Source organism: Taudactylus pleione, unplaced genomic scaffold (assembly GCF_031769625.1).
Source record: "Taudactylus pleione unplaced genomic scaffold, aTauple2 ptg000317l, whole genome shotgun sequence".
NCBI lineage: Eukaryota > Metazoa > Chordata > Amphibia > Anura > Myobatrachidae > Taudactylus > Taudactylus pleione.
The window spans coordinates 5,921,493-5,933,379 of record NW_028284718.1 but is presented as its reverse complement, the minus strand read 5'-3'; the positions used below and the strand labels follow the sequence as shown (position 1 = coordinate 5,933,379).

General features: G+C 32.8%; 4 non-coding genes across 4 annotated transcripts; all 4 read right to left on the bottom strand.

Annotated features, from left to right (window-relative positions):
• Positions 1–1,160: 1,160 nt before the first annotated feature.
• On the bottom strand, positions 1,161–1,233 carry TRNAT-AGU (transfer RNA threonine (anticodon AGU)). The gene has a single exon. It is a non-coding gene; the product is annotated as a tRNA-Thr (tRNA).
• Positions 1,234–6,316: 5,083 nt separating this feature from the next.
• On the bottom strand, positions 6,317–6,389 carry TRNAT-AGU (transfer RNA threonine (anticodon AGU)). Its single transcript has one exon. It is a non-coding gene; the product is annotated as a tRNA-Thr (tRNA).
• A 1,216-nt stretch (positions 6,390–7,605) lies between these two features.
• TRNAT-AGU (transfer RNA threonine (anticodon AGU)) lies at positions 7,606–7,678 on the bottom strand. The gene has a single exon. It is a non-coding gene; the product is annotated as a tRNA-Thr (tRNA).
• Positions 7,679–11,471: 3,793 nt separating this feature from the next.
• TRNAT-AGU (transfer RNA threonine (anticodon AGU)) lies at positions 11,472–11,544 on the bottom strand. The gene has a single exon. It is a non-coding gene; the product is annotated as a tRNA-Thr (tRNA).
• Positions 11,545–11,887: the final 343 nt, after the last annotated feature.

Here is an 11,887-nt window from a genome sequence, read left to right as displayed (position 1 = left end):
TGTTTTAAAAACACCATATACATTTATGTAAAAATTAATTTGTAGAATAAATAAAATATTTCCTTATGGTCCAGTAGATAGTTTTCTAAGGTATACATATAGGAAAAGTGCAGGGACAAGATTTGTGAGTGCCTATAGAGTTTGGACTTCTCTCATGGACGAAGCTAAAGACTTGTTATATGCAATGTACAAATCATGCTTCCAGACACAGAAGAAAGGCAAAAGAAAAACTTGCAATTTCATTTTTGAACTTTTTGTGTTTCAAAGTGAGACTATTCTTTTAAAACATTCAAAGCTATCTAGACAGAAGGGAACCTGCAGTTTTCCGGATATACCACAATACGGTTGAAATTTTAATAAGAATGCTCTTATTTGTAGTACAACTAAAATGTTTTCGTAAGATTCTATTGATAGTTTTCTATGTGTGCTTATTTGGAAAGTGCAGTGACAAGATATAAAAATAGCGACAGAGTTTGGACTTGTCTGATCGATAAAACCCAAGACTTGTAAAAAGCTATGTGTAAATCATCCATAAATAGAAGAAAGGCAATAGGAAAATGATGAAGGCAAGATTCATAAGTATGTACAAATTCTATTGGGAGTATGGCAAAAACAAAACTCAGTTGATGCTATTGACTTAGCCAATTGAGAAAATCAGATATATATAAACCATGAGATGCACCGTAAAAAGAAAGAGAGGGCTCGTCAGGGAATTGAACCAGGGACCTGTCGCGCCCAAAACGAAAATCATAGAATCATCAAGTAAGCATGTTTTATTTGATATCTTAACCGTTTTAATGTGAAAATTATATTATTTTAAAGCAGTCACTAATGTGTACAAGGAGGAAATATTAGCATAAATAAAATATTTCCTAATAGTCAATAATTTTCTAAGTATACTTGCTTGAAAATTGCTGTGCAAAGTTTTATGATGCCCAGCAGAGTTTTTCTGATGGATAAAACCCAAGACATGTCACATGCTGTGTGCAGATAAGTACTTACAAATAATTTTAGCAGTTTGACAAAAAACAAAATTCAATTGTGCAAATTAGTAAATACAATCTATTTTGAGAGTTTTGAAAAAACAACATTCAGTTGAAATTCTCTCTGGAAATTGACTACAATAAGATAATGGAACCATTTCAAAGAATCTGAAAATTTGAGCTCGTCCGGGATTTGAACCCAGGACCTCTCGCACACTAAGCGAGAATCATACCCCTAGACCAACGAGCCACCTACCTGAATATTTTTCTTTGGATTTTTCAAATGATTTTTAGAAAATAGCTTTTTGTTTTTAAAACACCATATACATTTATGTAAAAATGAATTTGTAGAATAAATACAATATTTCCTTATGGTCCAGTAGATAGTTTTCTAAGGTATGCATATAGGAAAAGTGCAGGGACAAGATTTGTGAGTGCCTACAGAGTTTGGACTTCTCTCATGGACGAAGCTAAAGACTTGTCATATGCAATGTACAAATCATGCTTCCAGACACAGAAGAAAGGCAAAAGAATACCTTGCAATTTCATTTTTGAACTTTTTGTGTTTCAAAGTGAGACTATTCTTTTAAAACATTCAAAGCTATCTAGACAGAAGGGAACCTGCAGTTTTCCGGATATACCACAATACGGTTGAAATTTTAATAAGAATGCTCTTATTTGTAGTACAACTAAAATGTTTTCGTAAGATTCTATTGATAGTTTTCTATGTGTGCTTATTTGGAAAGTGCAGTGACAAGATATAAAAATAGCGACAGAGTTTGGACTTGTCTGATCGATAAAACCCAAGACTTGTAAAAAGCTATGTGTAAATCATCCATAAATAGAAGAAAGGCAATAGGAAAATGATGAAGGCAAGATTCATAAGTATGTACAAATTCTATTGGGAGTATGGCAAAAACAAAACTCAGTTGATGCTATTGACTTAGCCAATTGAGAAAATCAGATATATATAAACCATGAGATGCACCGTAAAAAGAAAGAGAGGGCTCGTCAGGGAATTGAACCAGGGACCTGTCGCGCCCAAAACGAAAATCATAGAATCATCAAGTAAGCATGTTTTATTTGATATCTTAACCATTTTAATGTGAAAATTATATTATTTTAAAGCAGTCACTAATGTGTACAAGGAGGAAATATTAGCATAAATAAAATATTTCCTAATAGTCAATAATTTTCTAAGTATACTTGCTTGAAAATTGCTGTGCAAAGTTTTATGATGCCCAGCAGAGTTTTTCTGATGGATAAAACCCAAGACATGTCACATGCTGTGTGCAGATAAGTACTTACAAATAATTTTAGCAGTTTGCCAAAAAACAAAATTCAATTGTGCAAATTAGTAAATACAATCTATTTTGGGAGTTTTGAAAAAACAACATTCAGTTGAAATTCTCTCTGGAAATTGACTACAATAAGATAATGGAACCATTTCAAAGAATCTGAAAATTTGAGCTCGTCCGGGATTTGAACCCGGGACATCTAGCACACTAAGCGAGAATCATACCCCTAGACCAACGAGCCACCTACCTGAAGTTTTTTCTTTGGATTTTTCAATTGATTTTTAGAAAATAGCTTTTTGTTTTTAAAACACCATATACATTTATGTAAAAATGAATTTGTAGAATAAATACAATATTTCCTTATGGTCCAGTAGATAGTTCTCTAAGGTATGCATATAGGAAAAGTGCAGGGACAAGATTTGTGAGTGCCTACAGAGTTTGGACTTCTCTCATGGACGAAGCTAAAGACTTGTCATATGCAATGTACAAATCATGCTTCCAGACACAGAAGAAAGGCAAGAGAATACCTTGCAATTTCATTTTTTAACTTTTTGTGTTTCAAAGTGAGACTATTCTTTTAAAACATTCAAAGCTATCTAGACAGAAGGGAACCTGCAGTTTTCCGGATATACCACAATACGGTTGAAATTTTAATAAGAATGCTCTTATTTGTAGTACAACTAAAATGTTTTCGTAAGATTCTATTGATAGTTTTCTATGTGTGCTTATTTGGAAAGTGCAGTGACAAGATATAAAAATAGCGACAGAGTTTGGACTTGTCTGATCGATAAAACCCAAGACTTGTAAAAAGCTATGTGTAAATCATCCATAAATAGAAGAAAGGCAATAGGAAAATGATGAAGGCAAGATTCATAAGTATGTACAAATTCTATTGGGAGTATGGCAAAAACAAAACTCAGTTGATGCTATTGACTTAGCCAATTGAGAAAATCAGATATATATAAACCATGAGATGCACCGTAAAAAGAAAGAGAGGGCTCGTCAGGGAATTGAACCAGGGACCTGTCGCGCCCAAAACGAAAATCATAGAATCATCAAGTAAGCATGTTTTATTTGATATCTTAACCATTTTAATGTGAAAATTATATTATTTTAAAGCAGTCACTAATGTGTACAAGGAGGAAATATTAGCATAAATAAAATATTTCCTAATAGTCAATAATTTTCTAAGTATACTTGCTTGAAAATTGCTGTGCAAAGTTTTATGATGCCCAGCAGAGTTTTTCTCATGGATAAAACCCAAGACATGTCACATGCTGTGTGCAGATAAGTACTTACAAATAATTTTAGCAGTTTGACAAAAAACAAAATTCAATTGTGCAAATTAGTAAATACAATCTATTTTGAGAGTTTTGGAAAAACAACATTCAGTTGAAATTCTCTCTGGAAATTGACTACAATAAGATAATAGAACCATTTCAAAGAATCTGAAAATTTGGGCTCGTCCGGGATTTGAACCCTGGACCTCTCGCACCCTAAGCAAGAATCATACCCCTTGACCAATGAGCCACCTACCTGAAGATTTTTCTTTGGATTTTTCAATTGATTTTTAGAAAATAGCTTTTTGTTTTAAAAACACCATATACATTTATGTAAAAATTAATTTGTAGAATAAATAAAATATTTCCTTATGGTCCAGTAGATAGTTTTCTAAGGTATGCATATAGGAAAAGTGCAGGGACAAGATTTGTGAGTGCCTATAGAGTTTGGACTTCTTTCATGGACGAAGCTAAAGACTTGTTATATGCAATGTACAAATCATGCTTCCAGACACAGAAGAAAGGCAAAAAAAAAACTTGCAATTTCATTTTTGAACTTTTTGTGTTTCAAAGTGAGACTATTCTTTTAAAACATTCAAAGCTATCTAGACAGAAGGGAACCTGCAGTTTTCCGGATATACCACAATACGGTTGAAATTTTAATAAGAATGCTCTTATTTGTAGTACAACTAAAATGTTTTCGTAAGATTCTATTGATAGTTTTCTATGTGTGCTTATTTGGAAAGTGCAGTGACAAGATATAAAAATAGCGACAGAGTTTGGACTTGTCTGATCGATAAAACCCAAGACTTGTAAAATGCTATGTGTAAATCATCCATAAATAGAAGAAAGGCAATAGGAAAATGATGAAGGCAAGATTCATAAGTATGTACAAATTCTATTGGGAGTATGGCAAAAACAAAACTCAGTTGATGCTATTGACTTAGCCAATTGAGAAAATCAGATATATATAAACCATGAGATGCACCGTAAAAAGAAAGAGAGGGCTCGTCAGGGAATTGAACCAGGGACCTGTCGCGCCCAAAACGAAAATCATAGAATCATCAAGTAAGCATGTTTTATTTTATATCTTAACCATTTTAATGTGAAAATTATATTATTTTAAAGCAGTCACTAATGTGTACAAGGAGGAAATATTAGCATAAATAAAATATTTCCTAATAGTCAATAATTTTCTAAGTATACTTGCTTGAAAATTGCTGTGCAAAGTTTTATGATGCCCAGCAGAGTTTTTCTGATGGATAAAACCCAAGACATGTCACATGCTGTGTGCAGATAAGTACTTACAAATAATTTTAGCAGTTTGACAAAAAACAAAATTCAATTGTGCAAATTAGTAAATACAATCTATTTTGAGAGTTTTGAAAAAACAACATTCAGTTGAAATTCTCTCTGGAAATTGACTACAATAAGATAATAGAACCATTTCAAAGAATCTGAAAATTTGAGCTTGTCTGGGATTTGAACCCGGGACCTCTAGCACACTAAACGAGAATCATACCCCTAGACCAACGAGCCACCTACCTGAAGATTTTTCTTTGGATTTTTCAATTGATTTTTAGAAAATAGCTTTTTGTTTTTAAAACACCATATACATTTATGTAAAAATGAATTTGTAGAATAAATACAATATTTCCTTATGGTCCAGTAGATAGTTTTCTAAGGTATACATATAGGAAAAGTGCAGGGACAAGATTTGTGAGTGCCTATAGAGTTTGGACTTCTCTCATGGACGAAGCTAAAGACTTGTTATATGCAATGTACAAATCATGCTTCCAGACACAGAAGAAAGGCAAAAGAAAAACTTGCAATTTCATTTTTGAACTTTTTGTGTTTCAAAGTGAGGCTATTCTTTTAAAACATTCAAAGCTATCTAGACAGAAGGGAACCTGCAGTTTTCAAGATATACCACAATACGGTTGAAATTTTAATAAGAATGCTCTTATTTGTAGTACAACTAAAATGTTTTCGTAAGATTCTATTGATAGTTTTCTATGTGTGCTTATTTGGAAAGTGCAGTGACAAGATATAAAAATAGCGACAGAGTTTGGACTTGTCTGATCGATAAAACCCAAGACTTGTAAAAAGCTATGTGTAAATCATCCATAAATAGAAGAAAGGCAATAGGAAAATGATGAAGGCAAGATTCATAAGTATGTACAAATTCTATTGGGAGTATGGCAAAAACAAAACTCAGTTGATGCTATTGACTTAGCCAATTGAGAAAATCAGATATATATAAACCATGAGATGCACCGTAAAAAGAAAGAGAGGGCTCGTCAGGGAATTGAACCAGGGACCTGTCGCGCCCAAAACGAAAATCATAGAATCATCAAGTAAGCATGTTTTATTTGATATCTTAACCGTTTTAATGTGAAAATTATATTATTTTAAAGCAGTCACTAATGTGTACAAGGAGGAAATATTAGCATAAATAAAATATTTCCTAATAGTCAATAATTTTCTAAGTATACTTGCTTGAAAATTGCTGTGCAAAGTTTTATGATGCCCAGCAGAGTTATTCTGATGGATAAAACCCAAGACATGTCACATGCTGTGTGCAGATAAGTACTTACAAATAATTTTAGCAGTTTGACAAAAAACAAAATTCAATTGTGCAAATTAGTAAATACAATCTATTTTGAGAGTTTTGAAAAAACAACATTCAGTTGAAATTCTCTCTGGAAATTGACTACAATAAGATAATGGAACCATTTCAAAGAATCTGAAAATTTGAGCTCGTCCGGGATTTGAACCCAGGACCTCTCGCACACTAAGCGAGAATCATACCCCTAGACCAACGAGCCACCTACCTGAATATTTTTCTTTGGATTTTTCAATTGATTTTTAGAAAATAGCTTTTTGTTTTTAAAACACCATATACATTTATGTAAAAATGAATTTGTAGAATAAATACAATATTTCCTTATGGTCCAGTAGATAGTTTTTAAAGGTATGCATATAGGAAAAGTGCAGGGACAAGATTTGTGAGTGCCTACAGAGTTTGGACTTCTCTCATGGACGAAGCTAAAGACTTGTCATATGCAATGTACAAATCATGCTTCCAGACACAGAAGAAAGGCAAAAGAATACCTTGCAATTTCATTTTTGAACTTTTTGTGTTTCAAAGTGAGACTATTCTTTTAAAACATTCAAAGCTATCTAGACAGAAGGGAACCTGCAGTTTTCCGGATATACCACAATACGGTTGAAATTTTAATAAGAATGCTCTTATTTGTAGTACAACTAAAATGTTTTCGTAAGATTCTATTGATAGTTTTCTATGTGTGCTTATTTGGAAAGTGCAGTGACAAGATATAAAAATAGCGACAGAGTTTGGACTTGTCTGATCGATAAAACCCAAGACTTGTAAAAAGCTATGTGTAAATCATCCATAAATAGAAGAAAGGCAATAGGAAAATGATGAAGGCAAGATTCATAAGTATGTACAAATTCTATTGGGAGTATGGCAAAAACAAAACTCAGTTGATGCTATTGACTTAGCCAATTGAGAAAATCAGATATATATAAACCATGAGATGCACCGTAAAAAGAAAGAGAGGGCTCGTCAGGGAATTGAACCAGGGACCTGTCGCGCCCAAAACGAAAATCATAGAATCATCAAGTAAGCATGTTTTATTTGATATCTTAACCGTTTTAATGTGAAAATTATATTATTTTAAAGCAGTCACTAATGTGTACAAGGAGGAAATATTAGCATAAATAAAATATTTCCTAATAGTCAATAATTTTCTAAGTATACTTGCTTGAAAATTGCTGTGCAAAGTTTTATGATGCCCAGCAGAGTTTTTCTCATGGATAAAACCCAAGACATGTCACATGCTGTGTGCAGATAAGTACTTACAAATAATTTTAGCAGTTTGACAAAAAACAAAATTCAATTGTGCAAATTAGTAAATACAATCTATTTTGAGAGTTTTGAAAAAACAACATTCAGTTGAAATTCTCTCTGGAAATTGACTACAATAAGATAATGGAACCATTTCAAAGAATCTGAAAATTTGAGCTCGTCCGGGATTTGAACCCAGGACCTCTCGCACACTAAGCGAGAATCATACCCCTAGACCAACGAGCCACCTACCTGAATATTTTTCTTTGGATTTTTCAAATGATTTTTAGAAAATAGCTTTTTGTTTTTAAAACACCATATACATTTATGTAAAAATGAATTTGTAGAATAAATACAATATTTCCTTATGGTCCAGTAGATAGTTCTCTAAGGTATGCATATAGGAAAAGTGCAGGGACAAGATTTGTGAGTGCCTACAGAGTTTGGACTTCTCTCATAGACGAAGCTAAAGACTTGTCATATGCAATGTACAAATCATGCTTCCAGACACAGAAGAAAGGCAAGAGAATACCTTGCAATTTCATTTTTTAACTTTTTGTGTTTCAAAGTGAGACTATTCTTTTAAAACATTCAAAGCTATCTAGACAGAAGGGAACCTGCAGTTTTCCGGATATACCACAATACGGTTGAAATTTTAATAAGAATGCTCTTATTTGTAGTACAACTAAAATGTTTTCGTAAGATTCTATTGATAGTTTTCTATGTGTGCTTATTTGGAAAGTGCAGTGACAAGATATAAAAATAGCGACAGAGTTTGGACTTGTCTGATCGATAAAACCCAAGACTTGTAAAAAGCTATGTGTAAATCATCCATAAATAGAAGAAAGGCAATAGGAAAATGATGAAGGCAAGATTCATAAGTATGTACAAATTCTATTGGGAGTATGGCAAAAACAAAACTCAGTTGATGCTATTGACTTAGCCAATTGAGAAAATCAGATATATATAAACCATGAGATGCACCGTAAAAAGAAAGAGAGGGCTCGTCAGGGAATTGAACCAGGGACCTGTCGCGCCCAAAACGAAAATCATAGAATCATCAAGTAAGCATGTTTTATTTGATATCTTAACCATTTTAATGTGAAAATTATATTATTTTAAAGCAGTCACTAATGTGTACAAGGAGGAAATATTAGCATAAATAAAATATTTCCTAATAGTCAATAATTTTCTAAGTATACTTGCTTGAAAATTGCTGTGCAAAGTTTTATGATGCCCAGCAGAGTTTTTCTCATGGATAAAACCCAAGACATGTCACATGCTGTGTGCAGATAAGTACTTACAAATAATTTTAGCAGTTTGCCAAAAAACAAAATCAATTGTGCAAATTAGTAAATAAAATCTATTTTGGGAGTTTTGAAAAAACAACATTCAGTTGAAATTCTCTCTGGAAATTGACTACAATAAGATAATGGAACCATTTCAAAGAATCTGAAAATTTGAGCTCGTCTGGGATTTGAACCCGGGACCTCTAGCACACTAAGCGAGAATCATACCCCTAGACCAACGAGCCACCTACCTGAAGATTTTTCTTTGGATTTTTCAATTGATTTTTAGAAAATAGCTTTTTGTTTTTAAAACACCATATACATTTATGTAAAAATGAATTTGTAGAATAAATACAATATTTCCTTATGGTCCAGTAGATAGTTCTCTAAGGTATGCATATAGGAAAAGTGCAGGGACAAGATTTGTGAGTGCCTACAGAGTTTGGACTTCTCTCATGGACGAAGCTAAAGACTTGTCATATGCAATGTACAAATCATGCTTCCAGACACAGAAGAAAGGCAAAAGAATACCTTGCAATTTCATTTTTGAACTTTTTGTGTTTCAAAGTGAGACTATTCTTTTAAAACATTCAAAGCTATCTAGACAGAAGGGAACCTGCAGTTTTCCTGATATACCACAATACGGTTGAAATTTTAATAAGTATGCTCTTATTTGTAGTACAACTAAAATGTTTCCGTAAGATTCTATTGATAGTTTTCTATGTGTGCTTAATTGGAAAGAGCAGTGACAAGATATAAAAATGGTGACAGAGTTTGGACTTGTCTGATCGATAAAACCCAAGACTTGTAAAAAGCTATGTGTAAATCATCCATAAATAGAAGAAAGGCAATAGGAAAATGATGAAGGCAAGATTCATAAGTATGTACAAATTCTATTGGGAGTATGGCAAAAACAAAACTCAGTTGATGCTATTGACTTAGCCAATTGAGAAAATCAGATATATATAAACCATGAGATGCACCGTAAAAAGAAAGAGAGGGCTCGTCAGGGAATTGAACCAGGGACCTGTCGCGCCCAAAACGAAAATCATAGAATCATCAAGTAAGCATGATTTATTTGATATCTTAACCATTTTAATGTGAAAATTATATTATTTTAAAGCAGTCACTAATGTGTACAAGGAGGAAATATTAGCATAAATAAAATATTTCCTAATAGTCAATAATTTTCTAAGTATACTTGCTTGAAAATTGCTGTGCAAAGTTTTATGATGCCCAGCAGATTTTTTCTGATGGATAAAACCCAAGACATGTCACATGCTGTGTGCAGATAAGTACTTACAAATAATTTTAGCAGTTTGACAAAAAACAAAATTCAATTGTGCAAATTAGTAAATACAATCTATTTTGAGAGTTTTGGAAAAACAACATTCAGTTGAAATTCTCTCTGGAAATTGACTACAATAAGATAATAGAACCATTTCAAAGAATCTGAAAATTTGGGCTCGTCCGGGATTTGAACCCTGGACCTCTCGCACCCGAAGCAAGAATCATACCCCTTGACCAATGAGCCACCTACCTGAAGATTTTTCTTTGGATTTTTCAATTGATTTTTAGAAAATAGCTTTTTGTTTTTAAAACACCATATACATTTATGTAAAAATGAATTTGTAGAATAAATACAATATTTCCTTATGGTCCAGTAGATAGTTCTCTAAGGTATGCATATAGGAAAAGTGCAGGGACAAGATTTGTGAGTGCCTACAGAGTTTGGACTTCTCTCATGGACGAAGCTAAAGACTTGTCATATGCAATGTACAAATCATGCTTCCAGACACAGAAGAAAGGCAAAAGAATACCTTGCAATTTCATTTTTGAACTTTTTGTGTTTCAAAGTGAGACTATTCTTTTAAAACATTCAAAGCTATCTAGACAGAAGGGAACCTGCAGTTTTCCGGATATACCACAATACGGTTGAAATTTTAATAAGAATGCTCTTATTTGTAGTACAACTAAAATGTTTTCGTAAGATTCTATTGATAGTTTTCTATGTGTGCTTATTTGGAAAGTGCAGTGACAAGATATAAAAATAGCGACAGAGTTTGGACTTGTCTGATCGATAAAACCCAAGACTTGTAAAAAGCTATGTGTAAATCATCCATAAATAGAAGAAAGGCAATAGGAAAATGATGAAGGCAAGATTCATAAGTATGTACAAATTCTATTGGGAGTATGGCAAAAACAAAACTCAGTTGATGCTATTGACTTAGCCAATTGAGAAAATCAGATATATATAAACCATGAGATGCACCGTAAAAAGAAAGAGAGGGCTCGTCAGGGAATTGAACCAGGGACCTGTCGCGCCCAAAACGAAAATCATAGAATCATCAAGTAAGCATGTTTTATTTGATATCTTAACCGTTTTAATGTGAAAATTATATTATTTTAAAGCAGTCACTAATGTGTACAAGGAGGAAATATTAGCATAAATAAAATATTTCCTAATAGTCAATAATTTTCTAAGTATACTTGCTTGAAAATTGCTGTGCAAAGTTTTATGATGCCCAGCAGAGTTTTTCTCATGGATAAAACCCAAGACATGTCACATGCTGTGTGCAGATAAGTACTTACAAATAATTTTAGCAGTTTGACAAAAAACAAAATTCAATTGTGCAAATTAGTAAATACAATCTATTTTGAGAGTTTTGAAAAAACAACATTCAGTTGAAATTCTCTCTGGAAATTGACTACAATAAGATAATGGAACCATTTCAAAGAATCTGAAAATTTGAGCTCGTCCGGGATTTGAACCCAGGACCTCTCGCACACTAAGCGAGAATCATACCCCTAGACCAACGAGCCACCTACCTGAATATTTTTCTTTGGATTTTTCAAATGATTTTTAGAAAATAGCTTTTTGTTTTTAAAACACCATATACATTTATGTAAAAATGAATTTGTAGAATAAATACAATATTTCCTTATGGTCCAGTAGATAGTTCTCTAAGGTATGCATATAGGAAAAGTGCAGGGACAAGATTTGTGAGTGCCTACAGAGTTTGGACTTCTCTCATAGACGAAGCTAAAGACTTGTCATATGCAATGTACAAATCATGCTTCCAGACACAGAAGAAAGGCAAGAGAATACCTTGCAATTTCATTTTTTAACTTTTTGTGTTTCAAAGTGAGACTATTCTTTTAAAAC